The following is a 26,937-nucleotide window of genomic DNA, read 5'->3' as shown; positions in this document are numbered from 1 at the left end:
GTCGCCATAACTGAAGAGGGGTCTATAGATCAGAATTACTTCTCTGTCTACCGCGTAGTTCGCCTCGCTGTTTCGATAATTTGCAGGTTGGACAGCGCCATGACTTTAGCCGACCTTCTCCAGATTTATTAGTTGATTCTGCTATTCCGGAGCATTCGGTAAGGACTATCACAATCGGGGCACCTCATTGTCCATTCATTTTTTTAGAATGTCCTTCTTGCACGCCTACAGACGTCATCGGCATCATTGGACATTTTACACTTTCAAATAGCGCTTCCGGACAGCTCAGCAAAACAACAACAACAACAACAACAACAAGATAAGATAGAAACAGATGCAGCAGTAACAGCAGCAATAATCAAAGCAAATATTAAAAAAAATATATTTGAAACAGTTTATAATTTGTGATGCAGCAAATACACGGTGTAATTGGCGTGATTATTACAGCGTCGGCTGTCACTGCTACCAAGTGAGGGATTTCTGGTAGGGGCTTGTCTTTTGTAATGGTGATCCCCTGGTGGTGGACAGCGGGTGACCAATCCCAGTACTTTGTTCTTGTTTTGCGATAGGCCTTTCTTGCATTTTTTCGTCAAGTGACGATAAGCAGCTCCGTGCGAGGATTCTTGTGATGCAGCAAAAACACGGTGTAAGTGGCGTGGTTGTTACAGCGCCGGCTGTCACTGCGGCATGCTTTCTGAAAGCTCAAGATGACCACAGTAAAAAAAAAATATTGAGCCGCCATCTTAGCACCTCGAGCTTGGGTGTTTCGGTAGTAAGGTAACATTCAGTGACTCTAGCACTAGCCATATAAGGAAACTTTTGTGTTTTAACTCGTCGCTAAGGGTGGCTCTGTTGTTGCATTTAACTCGATCTTGGTGGACGCCAGCGGCCCAGGTTTCAACGGTGAGTTTCCCAACTGAGTGTTCTAGTTACGTTGGTTGCTGCTTTACAACTAAACAGAGCCGCAGCAGAGCCGCTAAAACCTTCTTTTTTTTTTAGTCGAAATACAAAATATAAGGTGCGTGAACCACTTCAGTTAGTTGTGAAAGTAGCTTTTGTTGGGTATTTTAGACTAGAAAAGAGTCACATGCAGTTTAGGAAATACGGAAAGAAGAAATGACCCGTTAACATACCCGCCACCAAACTGTGGAAAAGGCGGCGCAAACTTGAAAGGGACAATGGGATCAGGCGCCGGCGCGCGCCACTCATTGCTGCGAAGCAGTGAGCGTAGAAAGGTCCCGGATGTACGCGCGGCACTGCGGTCGTATGGGCTGGAAGATCCGACCGGTTCCGAGCGTTCCGAATGCCTTCGGAGAGTAGGTTTGGCTTGCGGTTTGGGCGTTTGGCGGTTCGGCAGCGCGAAGTAACTCCCGTTCTAAACTGACCTTAATTCCGTGTTTGCTGTCGTTTAGGGTCAATGAAGTACGATGCCAAATTAGATGTCGAATCGACGACGACAACGCCACTGCTTCGCTCCGGGGTGCCAGTCAGGCTATCAGTGGCGGAACGTTGAGCAGACGTCGCTGTTCTCAGTACTTAAGGAAAAAGAACGAAAAAAAGGTTTGGTGACAGAACTTGTACCGCAAGGATAAGCTCCTGGACGAAATATGTTCGATGTGTGAGCTTCATTTTGAGCCATCGTTTGTAACGCGAGACTTCGTTCACATTATAAACGGAGAAGCGGCGCCCAGTCCTCGCGGAAAGTCGCAGCTCTTTCCGGGTGCTGTGCCGGCGCTGCTTCCGAATGTTCCGAGCTACTTGTCAAAAAAATCGTCGCTACCAAGGCCCCCGAGAAAGCGAAAGAACGCAGATTCCTCAGTTGACGCTAAAATAAGGCCAAACATTGTCTCTTCAGCTGCCTGCAGCAGCACCACACCGGCTGCAGCCGATACCGGGGCGTTTGACGAAACCTGTCTGCCCGAAGAATACTCCACGCTGTGTGTTCCCTCCGAGTACTGGAGCTGTCTCCGAGTTCCGAGCCTCAGCGGGATTTTTTTCACGAGACAGCATTCCTGGTGTTGTATACCCTGTGCATCTCTGTGGCCACATGGCCGAAGAAGGACGCGTCCTTAGCTGCGACAACTTCACCCTGTTTCTAGTGACAGACTCCTGGCAGGCCCACCTGCCTTCAAATACTCGCGGTAAGTTCAAACACACTCGGGCATCGAGACGCCGCCCAGCAAATTGGTCCGGTGGCATTCGCCTAGCGCGTCGCGCATTTGTGCTTTGTAACACGCGCAAAGCGATCACAGCCCGACGAATTGCGTCACTCATGTGTCGCGTATTTCTTTTGTGGGGTTCAGAGGTTCAGGCCTAGACCGGCAAACATTTCGAGCCAAGAAGCTTCAACAAAGAGTGTTTAGACGCGCAGAAAATGCAATGCGAGCCGCCCTGGCCGCCTGCTTCATCCAGCCTATTGAGCCCATGCTTTAGTGGCGCCCTCTTGAGCCGCCGACACGGGTGCGGCAACCGTGAGCGCTCGCTGAGCTCACAACACCTGCTCTAGGTCACGGCCACCCAAGCCAGGACCAGAGACGTCATGAAGGAGGTTATTTTTTGCTTGTATTTGTAATTTTAATTTTGCCCATAACTTTTAAATAAAGCGAAATTCGAGAAAAAAAAAAGTTCACTAAGTTACTACGTCCTGTGCGCTCAAGTTCGGTGCAAATTAAAAACCATACAAAAAGGGGTTGCGGGGCCCTTTTAAGTTTATACAAAAAGCTTTTCGCAATCCAAGAGCACGAACAGCTCAAGGTACTACAGGTAGAGTCACCCCATTTTTTTATATTATTACGCCAGCGTCGACCGCCGGAACGGGCAGTGCCGTGCCGCGGAGAAATGCAGCGTCACGGAGAGATTAAGCGCGTGCGCACAAAGCCCTTTCCGGGGAGCGTCGTCTGCAAGGCTATTCCGCTGATCGCACACAGCCCCTGCTATCACTAAGAGTGTGTCACGTGGCCTACCTGATGGGCAGAACTGCACATGGAAGCACGATGTCACGCGGCAGGGTGACAGCGCTGAATTGGTTTTGATGGCTCGTAGCATTGGCTGCGGTATATAGTTTGATGCATCGTTGCATTCAGATTGTCGCGTTGTCGTATTTTTCTTTTTTTGGTGCTGACAAAGTAAACGCAAACTAAGAATAAAAAAGTAAAAAAGAACTAAATTAAACGAGATGACGCGCGGTTTCTTTCAAGCCTGGGCAGTATCACGGTATCACGCAAGCAAGCGCTCTTCAGATCTTTGCTTAAAGGCGGTCAGCTATGTCAGCAGATAAGAAACAGGAGCTGTGTGCGATCAACAAAATAGCCTAGCAGACGACACTCGCACCGGAGAGAGCTTTGTGCGCACGGCCTAATCTTTCGCGTGACGCCGCATATCTCCGCGACACAGCACTGGCCGTCCCGGAGGTCGACGCTCGCGTGATATTATTAAAAAAGTGGGCGACTGTACACTCAGAACAAGCAGATCGCATGGAAACTCTTCGCTATACCCTACCGAAAAACCCAGTATAACTTTATCTGGGACATGGAACTGGAAATCTATTTGGATTTTATCCGCATTTTATGATTTCAGAAATTATTTCTTTGTCTGCAATCTCGGTCTCACGTTTCCAGAAACAATGGACTTCTTCCAAAACCGACGCGCCCCATCGCGGCGAAATACCACGCAGTGCACTCTGGGAACTAGTTGGCCACTCAGTTACAGTTTCGACTGAGCAGCTTCATCTCATGCTATCACGCCGCGACCGAACGCGCTGCTTGCGTTTTCGATTATCTGACTTTTCACGAACGTACAATACACTCATTCTTGAGCGATACAAAACGAAGACCGGGGCACTTTCCTTGGTTCCCGAAACACCGGATATTGTGCGTGCGTATGCGAACATAGTAAGCCGTGGCTTAGTCACGTCACCCCACGAGTGCATCTTTGAGCTCAATGTCAGTAATCCCGTCTAGTACCAGTGAACTACAACTGAAATTTGTTCGTCTGGAGCCTTACACGCATTTTGTTTGCCAAACGTCCGCTTCTCGTTACTTCATTGGGCGAAAAGCAAGCCGCATCCTCACAGGGTATCAAAGTTGAGGCCAGCGTTTACGCGTGAACTTTTAGGGAAACGCAATAAATTCTACCTCACTACTGCACAAAAGTTACTCTGATGTCTTCCTCGTGTCATCATATATCTCCCACTAGAATTTTATACTGATAGAAGATTAACTTTTCGCAAACGCTGAGATCGGCTAGCTACGACGGAGGCCCTAACAAGCGTCTCCTACTCCTCGCTAAGCCTTTTTGGACGAGCTTTTACTGACGCCCGAGATCTGTGCCGGGAACGGTGTGTCTGAAATTATCTCGGCACACTCAGGCATGCAGGAAGAAAGCAAACACATAACAAATATTATGGCCATTAGCAGCCGTCAAATGCGCTTTGAATTCGTTCGAGCACTTGTCTGAAGAATGTCGCACCGTGCGCCGGACGGGCATGCATGAACCCCAATGCGGTGCGCATAGGGGTTCATGCCCGTCTGACGCACTACCGGCGAACGGTGCGACATTCTTCACACAAATGCTCGACTTTTGCATTCTTAAAACGGCCTGTATGCGCGAATTTGCCTATATGATTGCAGTATAACTTAATGCGCATACGCGATGTTGAATATTAGTGGAATGCAAGCGGGTGGGGACTTCACTTCGTGCAGTGCTGCGGGTTCAGTACAGATAAGAGATAAGTGTGTTAAAATTGAGCTCTTCAATGGCACCTCCGAGTTTTACCTCGCATACTCAGGCACATTAAGAAAAACAGTAATTGCAAAAAGTAATATTTCGTCTATGGACGCACGAAGCAAACTTCCTGATCAACAGCACTAATGCAAAGGCGCGAGCTCGATGTATGCATACTTATTGGTTGCTACAGCTTGTTGATTCGTACACAAGCAAGATCCCCGAGCACCCGAGCTTCGCAGCGTCGAGACTCCCAGCACTGGCTCGTCCACATACCTCGATTGGAATGCTAACAGGAAGGTTCAAGTACAAAAATACAACAAGCATGTGTTAAGACAAGCTATACGTCTCGGGATTGTGCTAAAGCTCCGAGGTATGACCATTTAGGTTAGTTTAGAGACCACAAATGACGCTCTCGGGACCAGAAAACAATCTCTTGTCGACGTGTCGATCGAAACCGAAACCATGCCACCCTCCTCCCTGGCCAACTAGTTCCCAGAGTGCAACGCGCGCCGTGTTGCATGCAGGGCTTTATGGAAGTAGTCTATTTAGTTTAGATTTCTATTTCCATAATTTAGATAGTGTAAAGTTATACTGGGATTTTCGGTAGAGTAGAACATACCTCTCGAACGCTTCACTCCTGAATAGATTCAAACCTGTCTCCACAATTCGGATCAGCATGGCAGCACGTGAGTGTGTCGTTCGTTCAACGCATGCGAAACCACGTAAAGGTCGTCGTAACAAAGCTTAACAAATCACAGCGCATTGTGTGTCTCCCGGGAATTCACAATGAGCAAGACAATCTTTTCTTTTTTTTTCTGCTATCCCAGTTTTTTTTTGTTGCTTTATCATTATCATCATCATTATCATCATCATCATCATCATCACCACCATTATTATTATTATTATTATTATTATTATTATTATTATTATTATGTAAACCTGTACCGCTCTTTAACAAAGTCTCAACTCGAAGACGCATCTCCTGTATGGAATGGTAGTTGTAAACCTACTCTCCCAAGGCTGGAGCGAGTGCAAAACAAATATTTATCTATATATCGATATCGATATCTGCGCGATGAAACATCTGTATCAAAGAGTAACAATGTATTAGACGTCCTGCACATGAACAGCTTATATCACCGTCGAGAAAAGGCAGATCTGGTTTTCCTTTCCGAAGTCCTTCATGAACATGGGGTCCAGAATATTTAACGCCCGAGGAGAGTAAAAAGATGTTGTCAAACGGGTCGCTGTCCCAGGAACTCGTAAACATATCTGAGAGCAGTTCTGCATTGTCGGCCATGACCCCATGGCCATGACCCCATGGCCATGACCCCATGGCCAACTGTTCAGAACTGCTCTCAGAGATATCTCTACGAGTCCCTCGGACAGCGACCAGTTTGACAAAGGTCTTTTTACTCTCCTCGGGCGTTAAATATTCTGGACCCCATGTTTCGCATGTGTCGGGCATATGCAAGTGATCTTAATATTTTTTGTGCGACTGAATTTGTCAGATCTCTCAAAGTCTTGTATGAGTCTCGCTAAACCTGTCGTGATTGTGATGTTATTATATATTATTTTAATAAGGTATATTCGCTTTTGTGCTAGTCTTCTACTTTGCGTTTGGACCCTGTGTTCCGTTCTTTCCTTGTTGTGTATATCGTATCTTTGTGTCAGCATGCGTTATATGTATCATATATTTTACTTAATGTTCCAAGTTTTTTTGGTTTTTTTATTCTACTTTTTCGTAGTGTGTAAGTTTCGGTGTGCCAGTACCAAGACCGCATGATCGTTCCTCCATAGACACCTAATAAAAATTATTCTTGATTCTTGATTATCATTCAACGGCAGTAGTGCAACTGACGTAACGTATTTATCTTTTTTCTTTTCTTTTTCAAGAAGCTCCTATTGGGTGATTCGTAGAGTAAACATACTATACAAAGATGTACAAACGTTTCGTTAAGGGGTGCCTGTCAGACAAAAATCCTTTAAAAGCCTCTTGACACGAGCTACTCTAAATTTGCAGTGTAATGCATTTTGTCAGATGTTTATTAAGAAAAGGTTAATCGTGTATTAACCTGACTACTAGGTAACGCATTCGCTAAAACAAAACATTTTCTACGACCTTCCTGTTCGACGTTTCGTCGACCCCTTCAATAACAAAAGTACTTGTCTAGTTTTTTATTATTATTATTAGTATTTTCAAATTTTTGTATTTGGTCCAAGCAATTGAGTTCACTCTTGCTTAGTAGTCATATTTCGTGCTCCCTATTGCAGTCGATCTATAATTACATGGGAAACCACTGGAACGTTAAAAAGAAATGTTTTAGTCGCCTTATGACTTCTACTTTTTCCTCTCATTTTTTTTCTTTTCGTGGGTGGTTTTCTCAATATGAGGGCACCTCGGGGATTTATAAAATCTAGTCACAGGTCAAGTACGCGTACCATAACGGCTGAACAACGAACACAGTTTAGCGACACTTGCTTTTCTTCTTTGAGCGTGAAGTTTGTTTACAGTACTGGCAGCAGGAACCCTAAAGTGTGATACATACTAATTTTCTCAAGGTGAACAGCTTTATGTGAGGGCAGGTTGTATGGCAATGCGTTGCGAGAACGGGAAGGATCGAGCGACCGTGGACAAGGGATGGCCTTCGCTGGGAGAAACTATAATTTTCTCTAGTCACTCATCACTCTAGAAAAACGCCTTAGTCCTTGACAAGCGTATTATGAAGTGGGAGTGCTAACCAACGCATCGATCAGTTTATTAGAGACATTAAGCAATAGATGATCTTCCCATTTCTTCTAGAAAACGTACCATCTAGATGGGCATTTTCTGTTTCCTTCTCTGCCACTGCTAAACAGTAGAAATAAAAGCAGGTTATATATACTGTGTATGTGTGCGTGCGTGCGTGCGTGCGTGCGTGCGTGCGTGCATATATATATGCCGGGTGTTCTTTTCTTTAGCTCCATCAAATTCTCAAAGCAAGGAGAGCTGCATTAGGGCTCCTTTAGTTAAGTATTCCACTAGCCTGTCAGACTTGGCGCCCACTACGAACAAAGTATTTAGTGCGAATAGGCGGCTAACTAACAGGTCTCTCTTAATTAACTTTTTTAATTATTGCTTTTGGAGGGCCTATTGCATTTACGAAACAAGCCCAACTTCCATATGCTCCAACTGCACGCCGAAACAAAGGCACAAAAAATCCCTGCGCGCGCCTGATCAAATTCTTTCATTCCCGCAGGCTCTTTCAAACCGAAACTAACCAGGACAAGAGCGTCAATGACGTTAATATCTTGGTCTTTGCCTGGCGTCGCAGCTATGACGTCACCATCAGCGCTATCAGATGTTATTCTGCAATCTTGGCGTCTCCGGTCGCCGCCAGCTGCGCTGTGTCATATCCCCCTGTTGACCCACGGGCAACGCGACGCTTTCATCGGTACGACAAACGCTGTTGCATGCATTACCAACGGCCGGCGACGCTAGACGAGCTTCCTGCGTTTTATTATGGGAGAAACATGTTTTTAATGGCTGAACACTTTTACTACCTGTTATTTGCCACCAATTCTTTATTTCTAAGTTCTTGCGTTTTGATGCATTAAGCTAGTGAACTTTTTTTTAAAGAACAAAGTAATCATGATTGTGTAATATCACCACTCGTTGGCCCCTATAGCAATTAAACTATTGCTCTGTGTAACGAAGGATTTTTTTTGGTTCAGGGTTTTATAGGCTTTTAATAAATATTGAAAGAGCATTGCACCGGCATTCTGGCTCACGCTACGATAGTCTGCTCTGTGTGCGACACAGTGTGAACGCGGCATCGGCTCTTTTTCAAGTTTAGCTCTAACAGGGTATTGATGCAAACTAAGCTTTACTGCCTAACTTAAAGCCCCAAATAATACTGAAAGAATGAACAGAGGGACGAACAGAACAACACATCTTTCGTGATTTCGTGCCTCTGTCCGTCCCTTTGCTTATTCTTTCACTATTAAGTTAACCAACACGCTCACGTAGAACTTAAAGCCCCAAATGAGCACTTTTCACAGCACTAGTCTTTTCTATGCCAACATTTTAATTTGTTGAAAAAGCAGGCAAAAATGCATATGAGCCACCTAGCGTTTGCCGCCGCCTGCCCACTTTATGAAGTTGGAAACAGTTGCGTTCAAAGCAAGTGCTCGAATTGAAGTCCGTCCACAGAAATGCACAAGAACAGTCGACTCCGCATGGAAGACAACACGAGCTCGAGCAGTTCGGCCTGAAACGCGGCACAGGCGGCGATGATTCTTTGTTTCAGGTTGCCCACGCTGGTGGGTTTCGAGGCATAGACTTCATTCTTCACATATCCCCGAAGAAAAAAAATCTAACGCGCTCACATCTGGTGATCGTGCCGGCCACGGAACTGGACCATTGCGTCCAACCCACTGTTCTGGAGAATTCCGGTGCAGAAATCGAACAGGACGTGACGAAGAATGTGCTGGAGCACCGTCGTGTTGAAACCACGTTTCCTTCAGCACGTTGAGAGGCAGACCAGCAACAAACTCTGCCACGACTCCCTCAGGGATTCTCTCCGTGTATAAATTTCCGTTCAGTGTGTCGTCAATAAAAAATGGGCTAATGATTTTGTCATTTAAAATTCCACACCATACACAGACCATCTCACTAGGTGTTTGTGCTGACGGAGCCGAGGATTTTCGCTTGCCCAGTAATGGGCATTGTGAAGGTTCACCGTTGAATTCCTGCAGAATTGAGGCTTATCACTCCAAATAACCTTTTTTAAGAATCTAGGATCCCGGTCCATTTCAATCAGGGCCCAATTGCAAAAGTCCACTCTTCGTTGAAAGTCACCGCCATGTAGCTTTTGGCGCAGTCTAACGTGAAACGGATGCTAGCGATGATTCACAAGCAGTTTCCACACTGTAGAGATCGTTGTCGCAGAAGAGCTCGCAATATTGCGAATGCTTGCTTCAGGCTTAGCTGACACATACGCAAGAACGTCAGTCTCGAATTCGCGGCTAAGAACATGTTTTTTCTGCCTTCGCCCACTCACCATTGTGCCACTTGATGCAAACTTGTTGAAAACTCGTATGAAGAAAGTCTGGGCAAGAAGGAAGCGGCCTGGATGCTGAGCGGCATAGAGTTGCGCAGCGTGGCGAGCATTTTTTTGCATAGTTAAATATGCGATCACCATGTCCGTTTTTCCTTCAACCGACAGCGCCGCACGCTGGGGCAGCATGGTTTACAGCTGTCATCGCACGCAGAACACTAAGGAGAGAGCAAAGTATTGCAATAGTGCTAATGGCAGTTCCTGCATCACAGGTGACGTCACTGCTGTGACGCCAAGCGAGGGCGAAGATATCGACGTCATTGACGCTCTTGTCCTGGTTAGTTTCGGTTTGAAAGAGCCTGCGGGAATGAAAGAAGTTGGCCATTAACGCGCGCAGGGATTTTCTGTGCCTTTGTTTTGGCGTCCGGTTAGAGCATATGAAGGTTGGGCCTCAATTTCGTAAATCCAATAAGCACTCCAAAAGAAATAATTAAAAAGTTAATTAGGATATCCCTATTATTAGCCGCCTAATTACACCAAAAACCATGTTCCTACACTCTAAAAAAAATGGAGGAAAAAAGTAGCAACGGCGCGTCTTCCTCCCTTCTACTGACGCGCCCCCAAGCGGACACGAGAAAAGGGGAGGTACGAAACGTTTTTCTCCTTCTCCAGGCAAACGGGAGAAAGCTTTCGCCCTCCCGACTCATCTTCTTTCGGTTTCGTTTTTCGAGCAGGTCGCGCACGTTGTTTAATAAATAGCTGTAGAGTTGATTGAGCTTCAGCGGCAGCGAAAGCCGCCTGTAATTCTGTCTTCTAGTCTAAACGTGCAGAAATTTTCGGTTGCATTGACGTTTTTATCACTAATTTTATCAAACGAGCAAACGAAGCCGCTAGAAACAGCAAAGTTCCGGAGCAGTGCCAGCAGCGCCACGTACACTGGGGGATGGCAGTCTCCTGATTGCGGGACTCGCGCGGCACGGAACTACAGTCGCTGCAGTCCAGGGGGTAAAGGTGGGTGAGGAGGAGTGGCGAATCCCGCGCGCCGACATCCTGGGTCCCGAGTGAAAGATCGCGAAAGAGAGCGACAGAACATGAGAGAAAGAAACCAATGTTGCCAGCTGAAGGACGACAGTCGCAATGGTAATCGCGAAGACTGAAAACTCTCAGCAATATAAGCAGTGATAATTTAACGTTGCAAACTAAGTTCTGAGCTATTCTAAGGTTTATAAAAAGCAGCATACTTATTACGCTGCATTAATTTCCCTTTTGTCGAAATCTCGAAAATCTGATAGTTGCGCGATTTCGTATTTCCGGGCGCGGCCACCATGCGGCCACCCGCGCCCGGAAATACGAAACTAAACCAGATAACCGAAGCCGGATATCTGGTTTAGTTTAGTGTTGATAGGAGGCCGTACATCTGCGTGCTATGCAAAAAGAAAGCTTCGAAAGGAACGCAAGACTGAAAACTATCAGCAATATAAACAGTGATAATTTAACGTTGCAAACTAAATTTTGAGCTATTCTAAGGTTTATAAAAAGCAGCATACTCATTACGCTGCATTAACTTCCCTTTTGTCGAAATCTCGCAAATCTGATAGTTGTGCGATTTCGTATTTCCGGGCGCGGCCACCATGCGGCCACCCGCGCCCGGAAATACGAAACTAAACCAGATAACCGAAGCCGGATATCTGGTTTAGTTTAGTGTTGATAGGAGGCCGTACATCTGCGTGCTATGCAAAAAGAAAGCTTCGAAAGGAACGCAAATATCTTTCCACCGGTAAGTTCGTGGATTGTTGAAGTTCATGAAACTGCTCTGATGATATATTTGTGAAATCGAAGGCAGATGGTAACCATGTGAAACCCCGAGGGTCTGCCTGCATACTCCGCCGCTTGCGGCAGCCAGAATGCATGGAAAAATGGCGGACCTTTTCCTCTAGAGTTAGTATTTATGATCTCTATGCTACAGTCACTACAGTAGCGAAACCACGCGGAACTGTGTCGACGTTTTCGACGTTATGAAAAACGCAGGAACTGCGTCCAAGACAGGCAGGTTTTGCTGCCGTCTGCCTGGGTGCCTTCCTCCCTGAGCTCGGTTCTGTTTTCCGATACCGACTGCAACCGGCGTTCAACGTGGTTCTGTGTTTGTGCGTGTCAGCAACATAGCTGCAACATCATGATGGCAGTGTTGTGGGTTGTGAACAGAAGACTGGAATTATCGCCGATCAGGGGCGGATCCAGACCTCCATTTTAGGGGTGGCGGTTCCTCGGTGTAAAACGGTGGGGGGCGGGGGGGGGGGGGGGGGGGGGGGGAGTGTTTATATTTTTTGTGGAGTTATTGTTTTTACTGAACTCTGATAACATAATATAGATTTTGAGAGCTTTTGCATCGGTTTACCTGTCGAGAATGAACTCTTCGAATTAAAACCTTTCGCTAGAGGTAAGTATCAAGAAAATTGTGTTGGCACTATCTTTTCTGAACACCATAACGCAAGGAATCTTGTAGTTCATAGGAAACGGTATTACTCCATTCGCGTGGCAGCGCGCTAGAAATAGAAAAATAAGTTTAACTACTGGGGATGAATGTTTGGTGCTATAGCGGCTGTGACAATTGCAGACAGTGTAACTTGATGGCTCAGATATCCCCGGCGGGGCTACAACTTTTGAACTCCTTTTGCTTAAATATTTATATATTCTCGTTACACCCGCAGAGCATGTAGGGAGAGCCAACCTTTGCCAACTCTACAGAGGAAGCTCATGCAGCTAATGACAATGCGAAAAACGTTTTAATCTAAAACTCGGCTGTTCTTTGAGGTTAAGCTTGGCATAGTAGTTAGAACTTTATATTCAGTGCCAAAATACAGTACGTGGTTTTAAAACATACTTTTCATTATCGCCGGTTGCTTCAATGGAGCGAGTACGTTGCAAACAAGCGACAAAAATTGCCCGGCGGCTTCGACGCTGCTCGCGGCGTCAAAACACTGCTGACGCAGAGAGCGAAACGAACGCTGCCAGGCAAGTTCGTCGGTTGTTCGCCGTATATTTGAAATGTCCAGAGCGCAGCACATGCGGCATTGCCAACCCAAACTCGTGTTTTCACGTGTTCTGGATGCAACTCGAGAGAACGAAAGCGAATAATTGTTGAATACTTTTTGAAAGAATGTTGCAGTTTGGCAACTATAATTTTTAAACTTAGACAAGACCTTAAACCAGCAATGGATCCTTCCAAATTATATTCAATTGCACTTCGTCTGGATATTTTCTGTATGAAAGGAACACTTACTTGTTTCTGGGTAGTTAGCTCATTCGTCAGGGTCGAGAGGACAGGTGCAGAGATATGATGGGGCAGAGCGGTTGTACGGTCGGCGAATCTCAACTGGGCTAAAGGCCGATCACGACTGCAGCATGGATGTTTGGGAGTCGGTGTTCACTCGAACGGGCACAGGCACTGTCTATTTAATTTATGTATAGTCGCATCTTTTAAAGGGCTCGTTTTCCCCAAGTCTCTAGGTAGGGGATTCGAAGCTGCAGTTGCAAACCAGCAAGCCCCGCCTCTGTTCCGTTCGACACACACATATTCGCTCCTGCAAAGCCGCGCGAAAGCTCTGCCGTCAATCCACAGAAGCCGCGTTTAACTCGAAAAGTAAAGACAGCGCCAAGGAGAGACAAGGGGTAGCGGGCGCTTTTCCTAAAATATGTCCCGCCACTCTAAGTGGAAACGGCATTGTATACAAATAAATGCCTACGGCGTCGGCTTGAGGACCTCGTGTAAGCAGTCTCCAGCCTTTAGAGTGTTCGTACCGTTTATCTTTCTTTTATTAGCTTCCCGCCACGAGAAATCGTACCGCAGGCAGTATGAAGCCCATTAGAGGAAACATCTCCCCCTTCTGCCGCTCGTCAGCTTCTTTCTTTATTCCGCGCTGCGGCCTATCCTCAGTGAGGGATGGAGGCGAGGACGAAAGCGGGCTTATGTTTAAGCCAAGGTCATGGGGAAGTCCGGAGCGTCTCCAGGAGAAGCTCAGACCCAGACTACACTGTACCCCAGAGCATTTACTTCCTCTCTCAGTTGAGAAGAAAAGCAATTGGTCACCTGGTTGTACAAGCTGCATCCCCCCCCCCCCCCCCCTGGAACGTCGCCTCCTGGTACGTCCCCTCCGCACTTCCCTTGGCAATGAGCACACCGTGCCAATAGGATACCTCTAGTGAGCCCGTGGGCGATAGCATCTCAAAGCAAGCCAAAAAAGACATGCCAAAAGACAAGCCCAGAACCACAAAGAAACCATCAAACGAAAAGGATGATCTGCTGTGTATAGGATCGTACCCTTGAGGAAGGCTGCTTGGCGTCTGCGTTTGGGAGCTTTCAGGCCACAAATTTTTCCCAGACAACCCCCAAAGGAGAAAGAGGGGGACAGAGAGAGAGAGAGAGAGAGAGAAAGGGTACTAGATATGTTGAAGGTATTTTCCCCCGTGCTTGACGTGCAGGCCTTGTTTGGAAGTGTGCCTGCAGTCGGGGACCCTGATATTTGGTGCGCCTCCCCACTGTCTCTCCACTTCGAAACTCCTGGCGCCGTCCCTATCGGGAAGACGTGCCGTGATCTTGACGGAGATAAACCCCACTTTGGAAGCGCCCAGCAGGCGCGTCCACCCACCGCTGTTTTAATCTTTCGTCCCTCGCGTCGATTGCTTACGTGTTTTCTCCGAGCTGACGAAGAACCCCGGGGGGGGGGGGGGGGGGGGGGGTTGCCTGGCGAGGCGTTTGGGGGGGCGATCGCCCCCACCGCCCCCCCCCCCTTGGATCCGCCACTGTCGCCGAGTGACCGTGTGTTCGCGTCAGTGTTGTACACGTTCCTTAAAAAAAGGAACGAAAACTCGTTCCTCGTTCCTTCCGATTTTCGGAACGCGTTCCCGTTACAAGTTACATCTCTGAAAAAGGAACTCGTTCCCGTTACGGTTTAAAAAATGGAACGTATCGTTACATATACGTTACATTTGTAGTTTGCTAACTACTATATTTAGTTTAATCAAGCAGAGTTTTTTATCTATCCCATTAGTAGTCAACATACGAGTTTGTATGTCGTTATGGATGGGCAACAAGAGAAGAATACAAGCGGAGGCAGGGTTTCATTTGTTGATATATTCAAGTTAAAAATCTCAGCTTTTAACCATATACATGTTTGTAGTGGACGATTCAGACAAGCTGAATGTACTTTCACCCAACATTGTACGAGCGTTTTACAGCAACCTGACACGTTTCAATTGAGCAAAGTCCCTTGTTCGAACTTAACAACAGTTGCTTCTCGATGTTGCTGTCCGCAAGACGAGCAGATCGAGGAGAGGGTTTTTGGAAGGTCAGTCTTGAAAACTACAAATACTTCTTTGTAAGGTTGGCTTTGCTGTTTATTTTGAAAGTGTGTGTGCGTGTGTGTGTGTGGGGGGGGGGGGGGGAAGGGGAAGGGGACAAAAAAAAACTTTTTTTTTTCTTTTGCGGGAAGGAGTATTTTTTAAGTGACCAATGTTCGGGATACAAGGGTGCGTTCGATGTCTGGCAGTCTGTGATCTTGTTGTAACTGTAGGCTTCGTTAGGAAAGTTCACAAGTGGCTGTAGTCGGCGTTAGATTTCTGGGTGTATGAGGATTCGTGGAACCAAAGAAAGTAGTTAAACTTGAAACAACCCTCGTTCTTTGTCTTTTCCTACGACTAAACGCCTTGCTTTCTTTATCGCAGTTTTGGGCACTCAAAGAGAATCAATGTCCATCAGCTCTCCTACACCGGAAACTGTTAGCTAGCGAGGTCCACACAAAATAATTCACAAGATTAGTAGCCAAAAATGTAACGAGATCCTGCACTTCGTAAAGATATTGTTTTTGTACTTTCAAAATTTACCTGTTCGAAACAAAATAAAAATTTCCCCGCTGGACGAAAAAAAGGAACGCCGTTACTCTTTCCGTTCCCGTAAAAATGTAACGCGTTCCCGTTCCAGTTCCAGCGATGTAAATGGAACGGCGGCGTTCCTTCGTTCCTCCTAAAAGGAACGCGTTCCAGGAACGCCGTTCCTTGGAACGCCGTTCCGTACAACACTGGTTCGCGTATCAGTGGTGTAACAATAATATGAGATCGTAAACTGTTGGGCATTGATGCCGCTGGTCGGGCCGTGATCGGAGGGGGCGGGGCGTCGCAGGTTGACATTCCGCTTCACATTAAAAAGTTTAATACCACTTGCGGGATTACGTGCAATCGTTCGACGTGCGGATAGTTATGTTGGAACGCTGGTTTGAAAAGTAGAAGCTCCTATCGTACAGTGGCCAATGTGACTGTCGGAATTGTCTCGTCCCCGAGAGCGATTCCGCTATGGTGCAAGGACTGAACATTACGAAATCGCGACGGAAAGTACGTATATTTACAGTATGGAATTTCGGCATTAAAAGACAATAGTACAAACAACCGAAAAAAAAAAAGCTACCCTTTATTTTGCTGTTTCAATATACTACGGTTCCTGGAGAAACTGCCCTCCAAGTGGCGCGCTGGGATGAGCGCTAGAAGTTTTCGGGCTCGCCAAGGCGTACCTCCGTACACTTAACACCTGCCGCAAGTCGCGGCTTTGACTGCATTCAAGTTGATCGAAAAGCGATTTCTGAGCCCGTGAAGCATCACTTCCAGCTGGGTGAATATCCGCTCTACAGAGATTAATTCAAGACGGCAATTGCAGCTTTGCGCGAACAGCACAAATAGAAAAACAAATAGAAATACAGGCTACGACGGTGCCTTGTGGGGAAACAAACTCATGGCTTCGAACCGCATTGGAGCGGCTTGATTTATTGGCTTTCAAATAATTACGGCATGATCGAGCGTTTACTTTTTAATAAGAGATTCATCCCCTTGAGCCATTCAAAATACTCTCAGAGGTATGAGATTGCTGGGAAAAAATCAACATGCTGGGAATATTTTTTATTGCTTAGGGAGTCACCGAAAAGTTCCGTACGTTCAAAACGAACAGTATAAAAGACGGAAACGCAGACCACAGGTGTAGTGTTCGGGCTAGTGTGGTGTTCCGTTGTATTGATATTTGTGTGCCGTGTACGTGCTCAATGTATGTTCACCTGATGCTTGTAATAAGCGTAATGTGTGTATAGTAAAGGATCCCCAAGCGCAGCAGCGGTCTGAGAAAAGCAAATTATTTTTTGTAGAACATTAATTGGGCGGTACCTAGCGCCCCCTAGCCTAGCTACTTGCAATTACTCTGCTTGACCCCGCCGTCCGGTGGCTAGCGATTTAACATTCTTTCACGCTACGCGATAAACAGCAGCTTCGAGTTTGTTCTTTCGAGAGCGGCTTTTGGTTTCGCGGATTGAGTTTGCCCTTCTCCGTGATGTGCGGTTGACGAAGGAATTGTGACTCGAGGAACACAAAGGTAAGACGCAAAGTGCGCGAAGTAACTGGGTATCGGTTGTCTACGAGAAGACTGAGTAACTGCTTTCGAAACGCAAGTTTCTATACCTGTGGTGGGAATCTGGCGTCAGAAATAAACACAGTTTGCGGAAGGCATCGTGTCACGCTTTTATTTGCTGCTGCTCTCGTCTCGTACAAGAGACGTAGTGTGCTCGTCAAGCCTTATTGGGCTCGATTTGCTCGATTCGGGGCCGCCATATTGAGATGCAAGCGACGGAGGAACTTTGCTCTCCTGCTTCAGGGACGAACGTTTCTCCCTTTCTAGAGGAACATAGGTTACAAGATCGTTCCTCCCCTAAGGGAGGACTATCCAAACCCTTTTTTCTAAGAGTGTAGTAAGTGCCAAATCGGGCAAGCAAATGGATAACTAAAAGCGCACTAAGGCAGTTCTTTTTTTGAAAATTTGGTGCAGCTAGAAAAAGAACGCCCCGTTTAAAGTGGCGAATTTTTGCAAATGCTTTCGTTGATATATAGGCAAAAGTAAGGTGCGCGAACACAGCAGCAGTCACACAAGAAAAAACAGTGAAGTGCCGAAAAAAATTTGTATTTCTTTACGAGCATAATAAGGCTAGGCACAAGAACGCTAGTTACGCGGGGAAAAAACTTGAAAAAGGGCGGAATAAACGCCAAACTTAAAATACGAGAACTTACAAAAATAAATTGTTTAAAAAAATAATAAATAATTAAAAATAAAAAATAACGAGAACATACAGACTTGTACACGCTACTAAAAAACTAAGGAATCACATTTGCAATTACCGATGGCTAAATGAAACTAATTAAGCATACAATTACACTTCCATAAGAGTGAGTGACCATTACTTTTAAAAAGTTATCAGTTATTTTCGCGGCGTTACTTTCAACATTACTGACCTAGGGTAAGAAACGAGATAAAAGTGTCATGGAAGCGTTTATTGTTTCCGCAACTCACACTATTGTGACCTTGAGCAACATCTGGCTCTCAAAAAGTCTCATCGGACATCTTGCCTCGTTTCTATGTGAAGAATGTCGTCCGCTGCACTCAACATATTTTCAACCCACCTTTCTTTCTTTTTTTTTTTTTTTTCTCAAATTGATGATGCCATTTGGGCCGGTTTTCTCGAAGCGATGGTAAACCCATTTTGGTAAACCACGGTGCCTAGGAAGGAAAAAGTACCTAGGTACTGTAATAAACGGCTGGATATAGAACAATAATTATTTTTGATTGGGCAGTAAGATGCGCCTTATATCGGTTAAACAAGCCAGTCATTTTGTTTATCCTTTTTTTCCGCTGGTTGTTATCAATCTAGTATGGTATTTTAAGTCAAAATATAGTAATGTACATGAAGACCAATTTATTTGCTTCAGATGGTACGAAGAAACTTTAGCTACCATGCTAGAGTTTGCCGACGAATATTCGAAAATGTAAGAAACATTTCCTTCAATATGTTTCGCCATAAACAACACATAACTTTCCCGTGTGCCTTCCAGTCTGGCAATGCTGGTGGTGTAGTCTTGTTTTTGTTCCTTGCGACGCACGTTTCTGCGAGTCCTGCTGATCTCAACTGTTTGCCCCCTTTTCCTTTTGCCTAACAGATCCACCGGTGACGAGGAGCTAAGCTTCTCGTCACCGTTGATTTGCTGGCCACCGGGGATATGTAAAAACCTCGATGCTGTCAGCATACTGTCGGAGCACTGCAAACAAAAAAACAGTACAATGTCCCAGCTGTTCACCTGGAGCAAAGACGTTATCGAGGATAACCCCCTTTCTTCGCAAAGTAATCGCTGCTCACGAGTTGGCGTGCATAGTGTTGTAACAAATTAAATGTGTTAGTATAAATATATACCAACACTCGTTCGCAAAACATTTTTTTACCCACCATAAAAACACTTGCTAGGCTTATATACCGTCATATGTGTTGGATCCCGGACTGCTGAAGAGTGATGCTTTCGCGGAATGCTGCCGTCGGTTAGTTTAGTAGTCCCTCTGAACTACCGCTTTGCTTGACGTGCTAATATGTTGATGGTGCGTCATTAATATAACAGCCGAATCGAAATGAATGTTCAGCAGAACCAAGCAGAACTATTAGCCCTCATTAAGCGACGTCGCGGCCATTTTGCTTGTAGGTACTGCTCCTCCCTCGACGCCCCTGCTCTCCCAGTCACGTGACCTAGAATTCCCTCTTCTAGGGACAATAGTTAACTTTAACCCACGGTTCGCGTTCGAGAAAACGGGCCCTGGACGCGTGACTGAGTGGCTAGAAAACAACGCACTCGCAAGGCCTCCTCTACCTGCTAGACACCCAAAACGTCAGCTAGATCCTGTTCGCCCATTGAACGCTGTGTCCTAGCTACGGCTCCACCAAACTTCCCTTCTCTCCCCAGTGTTCATAAAAAGAAGTCCTCTCTCTCTCTCTCTGGGCCAAAATGAAGCGAAGAGAGAGTGAAGAGAGAAAAAGGAAATGCGCGCGCACAGATTCGCTACACCAGCGCGCGTGCACCTTGATGGTTATTTTGTTGTTGTTGTTGTTGTTTGTTAGAAAGAAACACTTTGAACTTGAAAGTTTGCCTGATATTGTTTATGTGGAGAGTCCGGTTCTTTTTACCGGTGTGCTTCCCACTTCGCTGTGGGCGAGCAAGCTGAAGAGTTACAATTTGCAAACAACCAAACCAAAAAAAAAAAAAACGATTTGAGTCGAGGTTTTAGGTGACGTGAAGAAAGGCTTTGCAAATCTAAAAATTGCCAGGCCTTGCGTTTAGTAAATGCAGGTGACAGTGTGACTCCGGTAGAATTTAGCCTTACTGAAAAAAAAAAAAAAATATATATATATATATCAGGGTGTCGAACCGGAACAGCACCCAACCGAAAACCGGAACCGAACCGGTATTTTTCCGGAACTGAACCCAAACCCGAACCGTTATATTGTTATCGCGATGAACCCGAACTGGAAATGAACCGGAAAAAAAAATAACGGTTACCGGCTCATGTCAAAACGGTTCGGCCACGCGCTGTTGACAATGAATGTGCTATCAATGCCATTTGTTTTTTAAGTGCCGTCAACTGACACACACCTCGCTTACATATTTTTCTTTTCCACCCAATCTTAGGAATATAAACGCTGCATCCATGAACCTTGACAAACGCTGCATCCATGAATCTTGACATAGGAACCAGTATTGCGCTGGCCGCGGCTTGCACGGAAGAAAAAAAATTAAAAAGCTATGCAAAAAAAAAAAAAAATATCGCGTCACGGGATTTCATTTTCCTACAATCTCGTAAATCCTAAACGCTGCCGTGTGCTCATTTTATAACACGTTTCTAGAACGCGCGAGTTCTTGAAACTTGCTTCCATCGGAATGAGAAAAGAAAAGGCTGTGCAGTTTGATAATAATGCATCCGGTTTCGTATAGGCACTTAGAAGCTTACATATTTGTGAGACAGCGAACTCTTCTATTTTAATATTTATCCTATTACGTCCTTCTGGCGTTGCGTTCGGTAAAGTGTTTTTCATATTCCGTATCTTGTTTAATGAAAACTTCTTTAAGGGTCTAATTTGAGTTACCGAAGGCCAGTTCAAATAAAGAAAGCTGTATTTTCTCCCGGGCCACTGTTCCTTCAATTGCTTACACGCCGAGGTTGCGGGATAGTTAGCGAGTTCTACTTGTAAGTGGGTTTGTAAGGAGGTCGCGGGTTTTACAGCTACGGCGTCGGACCGAATTAGATGAAGTCCGAATACGTAAACGTCGGTGAGGTAACCTTTGCGTGCACATAAAGAAACCATTCCTGGTAGAATTCCCTGATCCTTACACTACGATGCATCCGGTTTCGTATTTGCTGATTTCAGATGTTTTATTTGTAATTTATTTTGATGTTGCAATTTGTCATTTATAATTTCCGTACCGCTTCGCGAACCGGTTCAGCGCCCCGAACCGGTTCGCGAACCGGTTCGAGGAGTGAATTAGTCGAACCGGAACTGAACCGGAACAAAATAAATTTATCTGAACCTGAACCGTAACCGAACCCGTATTTTTTTCGGTTCGACACACTGATATATATGGGTAATTTCATCTCAAATCGGGCAGGCTAAAAGTGTCTAATTTTTAGTTTTCACGAAAAAAAAATATGTTTTGGGGGTATTTCTCACATGAAGGAGGGCGCAAACCGCATGTTCTCCCGATTTTTTTGTTCTCGAGTTACGAGCCGTAGAAGCCGCAGTGGCAGAAACTAGCGTTTTTGCCTGCCGTCGCAGGTTGCGTGTTTGACACCCTCTGCTGACGCTATTGTTTTCTCTACACCCTTTTAAATTTTCCCCCTAATTTAATAGGTATTGTAAAGATACCTTGATGTATTTAAATATTTGTAGAAATTTGATTGTTTTCTAAAACACATGTCAACCTCGTCACTCCGGTCGCTTTTCGGTCAAATTTGACAGGTCATTACTTTGTCTGTACTTAAGGTAAATTTTCTTTCTTTGGCTCTGCAGAAAGCCCAAAGCAAGCCCATTATAGATATAATAATATCATTATGATCTGTCGACTAGCCGCTCCGCTACCTTCACGTAAACGTTGTAAGAAATAACAAATGTTGAAAGTTTGAGGTCGATTTTCTCAAAAACCCCATTTTTGTAAATTTTTGTTTTTTAAATTCTTTTAGACGTATTAGTCGACTACAAGAAAAAACAGTCTAGAAATGTAATATTTTGGTTGCATGTCCTCTGTTTGAGCCGCAATCGCGTGAAATGCGTGAACATTTGTTATTTTTCACAACGTTTACGTGAAGGTAGCGGAGCGGCTACTCGGCAGATAATAATGATATTATTATATCTATAATGGGCTTGATTTGGGCTTTCTGTAGAGCCAAATAAGGAAAATTTACCTTAAGTACAGACAAAGTAATGACCTGTCAAATTTGACCAAAAAGCGACCGGAGTGACGAGTTTGACATGTTTTTTTAGAAAACAAGCAAATTCCGAACACTATTTGAATACATCAAGGTATCTTTATGATACCTATTAAATGAGGGAGAAAAGTTAAAAGGGTGTAGAGAAAGCAATAGCGCCAACAGAGGGTGTCAAACACGCGACCTGCGACGGCAGGCAAAAACACTAGTTTCTGTTACTGCGGCTTCTACGCTTCGTAACTCGAGAACAAAAAAATTGGGGAACTTGCGGTTTGCGCTCTCATTCAATTAAGAAATGCCCCTAAATCATATATTTTTTTCGTGAAAATTAAAAGCTGGACCCTTTCAGCCTGCCCGATATGGGAAATTTCATCTCAAATCGGGCAGAATAAAAAAGTATAAATTTTAATTTTCACGAAAAAAATATATGTTTTGGGGGCATTTATCAAATAAATGAGGGCGCAAACCGCATGTTCTCCAGATTTCTGGTTCTTCAGATATGAAGCGTAGAAGCCGCAGTGGCAGAAACTAGAGTTTTTGCCTGCCGTTGGAGGTCGCGTGTTTGACACCCTCTGCTGGCGCCATTGTTTTCTCTACACCTTTTTAACTTTCTCCCCTAATTAGTAGGTATTATAAAGATAACTTGATGTATTCAAATAGTTTTAGGAATTTGATTGTTTTCTAAAAAACATGTCAAACTCGTCACTCTGGTCGCTTTTCGGTCAAATTTGACAGGTCATTACTTTGTGTGTACTTAAGGTAAATTTTCTTTATTTGGCTCTACAGAAAGCCCAAAGCAAGCCCATTATAGATATAATAATATCATTATTATCTGGCAAGTAGCCGCTCCGCTACTTTCACGTAAACGTTGTGAAAAATAACAAATGTTCACAGATTTCACGCGATTGCGGTTCAAACAGAGGACATACAACCAAAATATTACATTTCTAGACTATTTTTTCTTGTAGTCGACTAATATGTCTAAAAGAATTTAAAAAATAAAAATTTACAAAAATGGGGTTTTTGAGAAAATCGACCTCAAACTTTCAACGTTTGTTATTTCTTACAACGTTTACGTGAAGGTAGCGGAGCGGCTAGTCCACAGATCATAATTATATTATTATATCTATAATGGGCTTGCTTTGGGCTTTCTGTAGAGCCAAAGAAAGAAAATTTACCTTAAGTACAGACAAAGTAATGACCTGTTAAATTTAACCGAAAAGCAACCGGAGTGACGAGTTTGACCTGTGTGTTAGAAAACAATGAAATGCCTAAAAATATTTGAATACATCAAGGTATCTTTATAATACCTATTAAATGATGGGGAAAAGTTAGAAGGGTGTAGAGAATACAATAACGTCAGCAGAGGGTGTCAAACATGCGACCTGCGACGGCAGGCAAAAACACTAGTTTTTGCCACTGCGGCCTCTACGGCTCGTAACTCGAGAACAAAAAATCGGGAGAACATGCGGTTTGCGCCCTCTTTCATTTGAGAAATACCTCAAAACCATATATTTTTTTCGTGAAAATTAAAAATTAGACCCTTTTAGCCTGCCCGATTTGAGATGAAATCACCCATATATATATATATATATATATATATATATATATATATATATATATATATATATATATATTTACGATGTTTTTGTTAATATTCAAAGTTAATGAAAAGAAAAATTTTAGCGAATTACAATCATTCTTTGACGTGAAAAAGTAAGGAAACTGCGCTGCAATTACTTTCTGAAATATGTAACTATTCCCTTCCAAAATTACTGATAGTGCAAGGGAGTACAAGTAATTTCGTAACTTGTAACGGATTACATACAAGTCTGTGTATATATATATATATATATATATATATATATATATATATTATTAGTTTATGTCCAGAACTGCTGTAAGTCCTAAACAATCAGGTTTACTAACTCGAGGGACCTTTCAAGAATGAACTGGGTATTGACATTTTCGTTGAGAATACCGGAAGTCATTTAAGGTCCAAGCACTAGAGGGCACATGTACGAAAGCTGCACTACACAAATAGAACAAAAGTAAAAAGGTCGGTTTACATGTCCAGTGCAAAAAGGGGATAATGCAATTAAATATGAGCGCAGTCAAACAATGTATGGGTAACAAAATTAACAACCATTCAGCACAAGTCTGCATCAAGCTCGTAAAAGCAACGTAATTAAAATAATGAAGTTTGTAGACTTGCCCAATGGTTAACTATACAAAAATAGGAACACGCAAAAGCAAAAAAAAAAACAACACTAGTACACTTACAGCAAGGCGTTCAAGACCTTGAATAAAGTTAATGTCAACAAAACGTTTAAGAGGAAAGGAGTTCCACTCATTCAGGTTGGCGCGAAAGAGGCTATACTTAAACATTATATCGCGAGCAAAGATGGATATCCAGGAAAACTTATTTCTATGTCGCTTTGTTCATGATGCTAAAACAGAAAAATACTGCAAGCGATCTGGGCGTGGCTGGCCTTGTTGAAGAAAAAACAAACATTTCAATCTAGTCATTTTCCTTCTTGACGGTGCGGTCGGCATGGACATTAGTTCCGAAGGAGAATCCAGCCTTTCATATATGCCATAAAGAAAACGAGCAGCTCGCCGTTATACCCTTTCTAACTTCCGCGTGTCTTTCTAAGTAAATAGATCCCAAGGTATACTATACTCCCGTACACTAAATTTGGCCTGACTGCTCGGAACTTCTGGATGTTCTTCAGGTTGTTAATCTCTAAGAAACATTTACGATTTTGCTTTACGTTGTGCCGTATGCAGCGTCAACCAGAAGGTTTTTTTTCTGTTTTTCTCCCTCTGCACAGAAAAAAACGTTTTTTTTTAGACTAGTTTTTTCCTGAAAACTACTTTAATAACATTTTAGTAAAATGGAGCCACCACCTAAAGACACCTTTGTGAGGCATTTAAATGCACTCTGTCTGTTGGTTTAATTTATAAGATTTGTTTACACCCGAATAGAGCTCGAGAACAGCCTCTTTAATGAAACCCAACTTTCTTGAGACTGAGTCACGAATACTTCCTACATACAAGGAGACCACGTAAGAATGCCGAAAATAATGACACCAAAGTAATATTAAACCCGTTAAAAAAACAGCAGTAAGCACAATATTGTAAGTACTCTAAAGCGGACAATTTATTTTAGTAATGCTTAAAGTATCTATTCTAATCAAATGTATCTTCACTTTCCAGCCACCACACCACGACACAATGGGCTGTAGCTACTATGATTAAATAATAACAGGTCCGAGCTCTAAGTTACTTTGTTAAAATAATACAGTAACCACACATAAAATATGGTTTAAATAAACTAGATATAAAATCGGACATACAAAAAGATGTGCCCCGATGGTCACAGGTTGTGTCCTGAGATTTTTAGTTAACAAAACCCGTGTGGGAAGACAAAGTGGATCCGTTTTAAAAAAGTAGACTCCTGTGAGGCGCCTTATTTAAAGCTTTGCTGAAGTCACATACAAAAATAAAAATATGCAAGAAGCTCCGCCTGCAATACGTGCTTGTTACCTTCAGCAGTGTTTTGGATGGGTGTTCTGACGACACCCAAATTTTCACAATAAAAGTTTCGCGCTGGAATCGAGGCTTCTGGAGCATTTAACGCGTATCTCCCGATAGAGATATTCCGTCACCTTGACTATTCCTGACAAGGATTTCTGCAGTATCATGAATAATTGTAGAAACCAGAGTTTTGGCTGATGACCATTTACGAGACTCATGCTAAATGGGGTTAGCGAATAGCGTTTATCCAGGAGAGCGTTAACGGGGTCGCAGATAATATGCTCCCTAATTTTTCACGAGAAACAAGTTTTGGGAATGGCAGGGTTTTTCTCGAATGGTAGGCGTTCTCGTTTTTTATGTACATAGACTATACTACTGCAACACGCCAATCATCTGGCAGTGTACTGGAGCAAATTGATTGTCGACCAAGTATAAAAAGACAATGAGCTCTTGACTCAGTATATCGAAGTCAAAATGCATGGGAATCTACTCTGAACCAACACTAGAATTTGCTTTTATTTATGAAAACGATGATATGATAGGATATTAACTGATGGCGAATTGGCATAGTGTTTTCTGAGCGCTCTCAAGTACTTTTCCCAGAGTGGGCGAGATCAGGTGGTGGAACGGGTTGCGGTGCGCTGTTCGACTTTTTCTTTCCGAGGGCGCTCCTCCCTCTCCGAGCGCTCCTTAGACCATCGTCTCTAGCCGTGGCAGTACGGAGCGGCGCAGGCATCACATGGGACGTAGACGGGGGCAGTAGCTTTCTTGACGATGGCGGCGGCAGGGCACAGTAAACTTCAAAACAACTATATAGGTGTAATAGACAATTTATCCAGTGTCTAAAACTCACACCATTTGATTTACACCTTTTGACAGGTGTTGTTGCAGCATTACATCTTTTGGCGAGCAAATCAACAATTTCTGCATTACAATTTTTCTATGTGTGTTTTTAAATCATTACACGTTTAGAATTGGTGTAATTGAAGCATTACACCTAACGAATCAATGTTGTCTCCCTTTTTATAGGGCCCTACATTTCTTTGTTCCAACTTTTTTAGAAAGCAAATACACACAGCCATGCAGAGCATTTGAGCTACCGATGACACTTAGAATGTTTTCAATTATTATAGAGTGCCCTAACAATAGAAGTAACATGCAAAAATTCGCGTGACGCTGAATTGCTCCACAAGGCGGCTTCTGCTTGCTTTCTAAAAAAAAAATTGACACAACGGAGAAACATAGAGCCCAATAAAGAAAAGTAACAACATTCAACGCATCATAAGCAAACACCCGAATTAACCACTTCAT

At 44.0% G+C, this 26,937-nt stretch overlaps 1 pseudogene; it reads left to right on the top strand.

The window, feature by feature from the left end:
• The first annotated feature begins 1,460 nt into the window (after window positions 1-1,460).
• Window positions 1,461-2,073, top strand: LOC121836842 (annotated as a pseudogene).
• Window positions 2,074-26,937: the final 24,864 nt, after the last annotated feature.

Source organism: Ixodes scapularis, unplaced genomic scaffold (genome assembly GCF_016920785.2).
Source record: "Ixodes scapularis isolate PalLabHiFi unplaced genomic scaffold, ASM1692078v2 PGA_scaffold0__279_contigs__length_252992795, whole genome shotgun sequence".
Taxonomy (NCBI): domain Eukaryota; kingdom Metazoa; phylum Arthropoda; class Arachnida; order Ixodida; family Ixodidae; genus Ixodes; species Ixodes scapularis.
This window is presented reverse-complemented; position numbering and strand designations above follow the sequence as displayed.